Raw genomic sequence first — 7738 nt, forward strand, 5'->3', positions numbered from 1 at the left:
CATTGGCCCTACTCAGGTGTTATTGCTTGGCTGAAATGTGTCCTTGAGATCTGATAATGTCTTTTGTTTCAGACAGACTAGAGCAGGGGTAGCCAAGATGGTACCCTCAAGATGCTGTTGGACTACAGCTACCATCAGCACCAGCCAGCATTGGTAAGGGATGATAGGAGTTGTAGTGCAACCACATCCGGAAGACATCGTTTTGGCTTACCTTGGACCAGATGAATTTGTTTTGTGCACAGTGAGTAATTAATTAATGGAATTTGCTGCCAGGGGATGTGCTGATGGTAACTACCTTTGATAGCTTTATTAGAAAACCCCAGGTATATCAAGAAATATCTAAAACAATTAAATCACCTGGACAGGCTTCCCCACAACTGTCGTCACTGAATATGATGACTGATAACTTCAAAGCTTGCTTGTTGCAGCTTGGATTTCAATAGTCCAGCAATGGAAAACTTTGAAACATCTACATTTGCATTTGTGGTATAAAAACTCATGGGCATGCATTTCCATACCTCTTGAGATATCATTGGCAAACTTGGCACAACAGTGCCTGAGATGGAGGAGCCAGTTTTTGTCTATGTTCAGACAAAATGTTGGTTGCCATCTTGGACCAAGATGGTGGATTAAACCAGGCATGGGCAAACTCAGCCCTCCAGATGTTTTGGGACTACAACTCCCACCCTGACCACTGGTCCTGTTAACTAGGGATGATGGGAGTTGTAGTCCCAAAACATCTGGAGGGCCGAGTTTGCCTATGCCTGGATTAAACCACTGCAAACTGTGTCAATTCATATGCCTAATTGTTGCCTAGTTTAGAATAATAGAATTGTAGAGTTGGAAGGGATCTTGAGGGTCATCTACTGTAGTCCAACTTCCTGCAATGCAGGAATCTCAGCTCAAGTATCCATGACATATGGACATCCAACCTCTGCTTAAAAATCTCCAAGGAAGGAGAGTGGTGGCTGCCAAGATGGAGGATTTGGTTTTGCCCTATGCTTGGAAAACGTCTAATGCATTTTTAAATTAAGATGGTGGACCAAACTGTTCCAAACTGTGCTAATTTGGACACCTCTGAAGATATTGTCACCAAATTTGGCATAGTGGCTCCTGAGATTGAGCAGGAGGTTTTTGTCTCTGTCTGGAAGTCTGGAGGGGCATGAAGAGCCCTAGAAAGTAACAAATTGCAATATCCATGTATAAATACCAGTATCTTTCCATTTCTAAGAATTCCAGAGCAATGCTTTCAGCTCATAAGGACATAATCTGCCCATTTGGTTGGTTGCGTGGGCAATTATCTCATCTCTAGATGCCCTGATCCTTGGCTGTAGCATTTGCATAAGCAGTGGGACTTTGGCTTATATTACACAGAGAAGTGTTATCCTTTCTCAGTTAATAATCAGCCGTGCACTCTGTTTGGCGTGGAAGCACTTCAGCATAATTAGGTGGTTAAAGAAGCCTGCCTATTGATTAACAGAACTAAATGACCCGTAATTAACAGCATGACTATAGTGCTAATCTGGTTTTGAATTTTTTATTATTTTAGATACAGTATTATTTTCTCCTTCTCTCCAAAGGATCTAGAAACTGCCAGGTCTTTTCATCTGGAGGGAGCAGGTAGATGAAGGAGCCACTTCATGCTGTAATAGCTTTCAGCTATGGAGCTTTTTCAGAAGTGCATTGATATAGCATAAAAAGGCCCTGCTGGGGTGTTGTTTTAATCTCTAGGCCTGCCAAGTTGCATCTGCAAAGTCTGCACAGGCTTCGTCCCACCCCCACCCCCTTTAAAAGTACCGGTGTTGCAGTGAGCCAGAACATTTGCTCTGAACCGTTCTAAGATATCTTGGGAATCCAGCTTCAGATCTTGACGTTGGGTTCAGAATGAGTTTTGTTGTTGTTGCTTGCAGCATGCTTGATGGCCAGTAGGTGTCTCTGTGGGCACTGAACAAAGAGCCAGCAGGGGTGTGATGAAAGGCTTCTGGAAGAAGTCACAAAGAATTAGAACGTTGACTGCTTAGACCCACAGAGACAGGAAAAGGACGAGCCACATGTCAGACCAGTAGGGCAGGTTGCTCACAAATTGCGCACTGCCATATATAGGCCAAAGGGGCAGAAGACCCTATAGTAGCAGGGATGGGGAACTCATGGTCCTCCAAATGTGGTGGAGCTCCAACCCTCATTAACCCCAAACAGCATGCCCTGTGGTCAGGGAACCTGCAGGCACCAGGGTAGACCTCTGTGAGTACATGGGTGCCCATGGGCACCATAGTGGAGAATGCTGACCTGTAGCTTCTCTTCATAATCTTCTCCCCACAAGCATCAACATAAAAAAGGTAAAGGACCCCTAACAGTTAAGTAAGCCCAGTCGTGAATGACTCTGGGGTTGCGGCACTCTTCTTGCTTTATTGGCCGAGGGAGCCGACGTTTGTCCACAGACAGTTTTACCGGGTCATGTGGCCAGCATGATTAAGCCGTTTCTGGCGAAACCAGAGCAGTGCATGGAAACACTGTTTACCTTCCCGCCCAAGTGGTACCTATTTATCTACTTGCACTTTGATGTCCTTTCATCTGCTAGGTTGGCAGGAGCTGGGACAGAGCAACGGGAGCTCAGCCCATCGTGGGGATTCGAACCGCCGACCTTCTGATCGGCAAGCCTAGGTGTAATTTCTCACCTTCATCTCAACACCCCGGCACAACTCTTCCTTAGCTTCCTCTCCTCCTTGGGGAAGGCTCATAGCTCATTGGTAGAGCATCTACCTTGCATGCAGAACAGGGGTGCCATCTCGCCCTCAGAATTGTGGGTGCCCGCCACCACAATGCAGGTGTGTGACATCAGATGCACACTCCAGCACGTAGTGTGTGTGACATCACACATACTACATACAGGCATGTGTGTGTGACATCACATGTTTGTGTTGCAGCGGCGGCAGCTCCTCTTCCTCCTTCTCTTGCTTTTCTGCAGAGAGCAGCTCGGACTCGGAGGCAGAGAGACTTTGCCTCTGTGTCTGGGTCCCATCCCCTCGAAAAGGGGGTGCCTCGCTGGCTGGCTGGGGAGGGTGGAGCTGAACTGCTTCTCTCTTGGAGGCAGCGCTGCTGCCACCTGCTGGCTTTTCTCGTTGACTTTGTGGGTGCCCAGCCCCCACATTTATATTACTGTGGGTGCCCAAGAACCCATGGTTCTCTGGATTTGGTTCCTGTGAGGCAGAAGGTCCCATGTTCAATCCCCAATGGCATCTTCAGGCAGGGCTCAGAGAGAGACTGCCTGTCTGAAACGCTGAAGGGTTGCTGCCAGTCTGTGTAGATGATACTGATCTAGATAGACCAATCGTCTGACTTGGCAAAAGGCCCCTGTCCCACTTCTCCCACTGTCCAAACTTAAATGGCAAGTTCCTTGAGAGCCAAGCCCTTTTGCTTAGGCAAATGGTGCAGACAGGCTATCCAGCTATTCCAATCTAAAAAATGCTAATTGCACTCCTGGGGAAAGAGGAGGCTGTTTCTCCTGTTCTTCACTTTTTCGTAGCAAAGCACACTTCGACTGCTCCTTTTACCTGCGCTGTGTGAAGTCACAGCGGAGGTCTGTAGCTCCCCCCAGTCTGCCCTTTAATGCATAAAGAGGCTGCTCGCAGGCCAGAGTGGCTCCTTACTGCAGCGGGAACAAGAGTTGAAAGCCGCATGAAATCTCAGTGGCTTGCCAAAGGGCTCCTCTCCCTTGCCGGTTCACACTGATGTGTGATGGCACTCTGCAGGCTGCAAGCGGAGGACACAGAGAGTCGAAAACAGGTTATTGCATGGAAGCTTGTATACGAGGGAGAAAGAGAAATGCCCTTGGCAAGAGATGGGACCTGTTCTTCCTTTGCTTTGAAGAGTGGCCATTTGCCCCCATATACAGTGGACGCTTGGGTTGCGAATGTGATCTGTGCGAGATGCACGTTTGCAACCCACGCGTGCGCAGACGCGGGTTGCGAATGCTGTGGGTTGTGAACGTGTATCCTGCACGGATCACATTTGCAACCCGCATCTGTGCACACGCGGGTTGCGATTTGGCACTTCTGCGCATGCAAAAAGCGCAATTTAGCCCTTCTGCACATGCACGACTGACGAAACCTGGAAGTAACCCGTTTCAGTACTTTCGGGTTTCGGCGGTCCATAACCTGAAAAAACGCAACCTGAAGTGTCTGTAACCCGATGTATGACTGTATTGGTGGGCTCTGGAATTCAATGGTGGGTTTAGATGTCAGAATCAGGTTTGGAGAAGGGGTGTAGTTCAGTGGTAGATCATCTCCTTCGCTTGCAGATGGGCCTCTGGTTCTTCTTATGTTCTTAGAATATTCTGTATGAGGAGAGGAGATAGCAAAGAAAGTTAAGAATTTGTTAATGCAACAGCGGCCGCAAGAATAGTTTATGTGCAAAGAACTGGAAAGAAAAGGCTACCCTGACCAAGGAGCAGTGGTTGCACAAATTAATAGAATTTGTGGAGCTTTGTGAACGTGACGGCCAAAATGAGGAACTGGGATGAAATGAAAACAAGATGTGAGTGGGATTGTCTTGGAGAATGCTTAGAAAGAGATGGCATTGTGGTAAATTTGCAAGTGGGGATAAACCTGTGGTCAGCAGTAGACAAGATAAGTGAATTGAAGGGATGAAAAAGGATGGAAGAACCAAGGAGATGTAGAGAACCAAAGAAAGGGAAATAGGATGTCGGTGAAGGATAGGTTGGGAAGTCGATATAGGAGTATGAGAAGAAGAAGAAGAAGAAGAAGAAGAAGAAGAAGAAGAAGAAGAAGAAGAGTAGTAGTAGTAGTAGTAGTAGTAGTTTGGATTTGATATCCCGCTTTATCTCTACCCTAAGGAGTCTCAAAGTGGCCAACAATTTCCTTTCTCTTCCTCCCCCACAACGAACACTCTGTGAGGTAAATGAGGCTGAGAGACTTCAGAGAAGTGTGACTAGCCCAAGGTCACCCAGCAGCTGCATGTGGAGGAGCGGGGAAGCGAACCCGGTTCACCAGATTATGAGTCCACCACTCTTAACCACTCTTAATCACACTGGCTCTTGTGTGTTAAATGCATGTAAACTGTAGACTGTAAATGTTAAGATGTTAAATGCATGTAAACTGTAAACTGGAACATGCATAAATAAATAAATAATAAAAAGGGAATATGCTGTATGGAACACATATCTCCAATTTTGTGAGAACCTGATTGGCTCTTGTTTGGTTTCCAGGCTGTTTTTGATTTTTATAACTCTTCAGCTGGAGTTGCAGAAGCTGCAGTCCTCAAGATGTTGCTGGACTACAGCTCCTCATCATTCCTGACTACTGACTATGCTAGCTGGGGCTAATGGGACATCAGCTCCATTTGGGGGGGCCACAGGTTCCCTATCTCTGACCACAGTGGACTAGGACCACAGTAGCTGAAAGGCCACCAACTCCCATATGAATGGGCCACGACCTGTCGTATGGCCATATTTACTCTACTGATCTTGAGAGGCTACATTCTGTATGCCTTCACCCTTTATTACAAGAGGCAGGTCCTTCTTCAGGGTAGCACCTACTGTAGATTATGGAACTCTTTGAGGATGGCCCATAGTTCAGTGGTTAGACATCTGCCTTGCATGCAGAAGGTCTCTGGTTCAATCCCTGGCATCTCCAGATACAGCTAGGAAAGAACCCTGCCTTGGACTCTGGAGAGATGCTGCCAGTAAGTGTGGACAACACTGAACTAGACGGAGTTTCCTATATTTCTGTGTTCTTGCAGGAGGCTCAGCTGGATCCTTCACAACTGGGGTTTAACAGCAAGGTAAAACCTTGATTTTCTGGATACTATATGATAATGTACTTGCTGCTGTCATGTAATTGGCTGCATTATTGTTTTTATTATGCTTTTACATGTGCAGTGGTACCTTGGGTTAAGAACTTAATTCGTTCTGGAGGTCCATTCTTAACCTGAAACTGTTCTTAACCTGAGGTACCACTTTAGCTAATGGGGCCTCCCACTGCTGCTGCGCCGCCAGCGTGCAATTTCTGTTCTCATCCTGAAGCAAAGTTCTTAACCCGAGAGACTATTTCTGCATTAGCGGGGTCTGTAACCTAAAGCGTCTGTAACCTGAAGCATCTGTAACCCGAGGTACCACTGTATTTTTTATTTTGATCTGCAGCAATGAGCCAGTGATCCTGCTTAGCTCTGTGCCTATGAAAAACTTCACTCACAGATTTTGGCATATCTGCATGTTCAAAGGCATTAGACTAGTGCCTGTTTTCTTTTCTTTTCTTTCTAGCCAGATGATAATCCTAGATCCAAACCCCTAGATTTGCTAACCGTGATTATGGACAGCTCTCTCTTTCCAGAGATGTTCTGCAAGCGGAAACACTGCTAATGAATTCTTAAGAGATATTTCTTATGAAGCACATTATAACATGCAGATAATCTGAAGAGAGCCTGTGCTTGCATAATATAGATTTAATAGATATAACAAGACAATTAAAACCTCATTAGGCTTGACCTCACTTGGCGAGATGCACCAGGAAGTACCACTTTGTCTCTCTTTAATAGGCAGCCTGGTTCAGGAACAAACACATGAGTCAGGAAAGAGGATTCCAGCAGGTTTTAAATGCAGTCAAAAGTTGAAGGTCACACCCACACAATGCATTTGAAGCATCTTTGAAGCCCGTGGCTCCCCACAAATAATTTTCAGAACTGTAGCTTATTAAGGGTGCTGTAAATTATAGCTCTGAGTTCCTGCGGCCCTAATTTAAGATGGGTACCAGTTGATCTGCGTCTCTGCTCAGTCTGCTGCCCAGGTGCTAAATGCTGATGGGCAGTTTCAAGGCTCTTCCTGCTTTTCTCCTCTTAGTTTCCTTTATCTAATTGGACTTGGGACAAGACAACCCTTCAAGCAGAGGGATGCCCTGCTGTTATCTGTTAAAGTAGGACACATGGACCACCTGACACCACACACACAAAATCATCACATTTATGCATTATGTCTTTCTTGCAGGTGACACTGCTGGAATGCGTGGCACTTCAGTTGGGAAATGTGTATGGGAGAGCTTTCGGGAGGCCGCCCTTGGCTTGGAAGCCAGGTCTAGTCATGCTTCTCCAAGCCAAATGCATCCGGCAGCCAGAATCCTTCTTCTCGCTGGCTCCTGTTCATAAAAGGAAAATTACTCCTCAGATTTATGAGTTACCTCCAGGTGTAATTTATCAACTGCTGCCTTGCCCTGGCCTAGACAACTGGGGAGAGGCCCAGTCTTTTGATTAATGGGCTCTCCTGCCTGGCGGTGGCAGACATTTTACAAAGATTTAATTCTAACACATCCTTAAAAATAACAGGAAGTCTGTTTGGAGGATTCGGCACTCACTGATTCCGTAAGGTGGTGGTGCAGGCCTACCAATCCTTTCGGGGGAAGGTTAACACCTGCCAGACTTCCCTCACTTCTGCTTTTTAATTCACCACATTTCGAAGGCGAACAGATGAAATCTTTGCTATGTCTATCAAAGGGTTTTTCCTCCTCAGATGTACAGTGGGCGAGTTAGAAAGCTCAGAACAGAAGAAAACAGGGCTTTTTCTAACAGCACACAGCTAAAGACTGTGGTGTCTAGTGTTCATTCGGGGCCAGTGGGGCAGAAAGCCAAGAGACCAAGAGGAGATGGGGTCAGACATCAGAGCCAAAGGCAAAGCAGAGCCAACACATTCTCGTTTGGTTCCCACCTTCCTCCCTGTTGAGTTCTACAAGGG

The 7738-nt window shown here is 46.4% G+C and overlaps 1 long non-coding RNA gene across 1 annotated transcript; it reads right to left on the reverse strand.

The window, feature by feature from the left end:
- Positions 1-1526: 1526 nt before the first annotated feature.
- On the reverse strand, positions 1527-2911 carry LOC310751417. Its single transcript, XR_014542467.1, has 2 exons — positions 2676-2911; positions 1527-1981 (listed from the first exon to the last, which is right to left on the reverse strand). It is a non-coding gene; the product is annotated as an uncharacterized lncRNA (long non-coding RNA).
- Positions 2912-7738: the final 4827 nt, after the last annotated feature.

Source organism: Podarcis filfolensis (assembly GCF_964270895.1).
Source record: "Podarcis filfolensis genome assembly, chromosome: 16".
Classification (NCBI taxonomy): Eukaryota; Metazoa; Chordata; class Lepidosauria; order Squamata; family Lacertidae; genus Podarcis; species Podarcis filfolensis.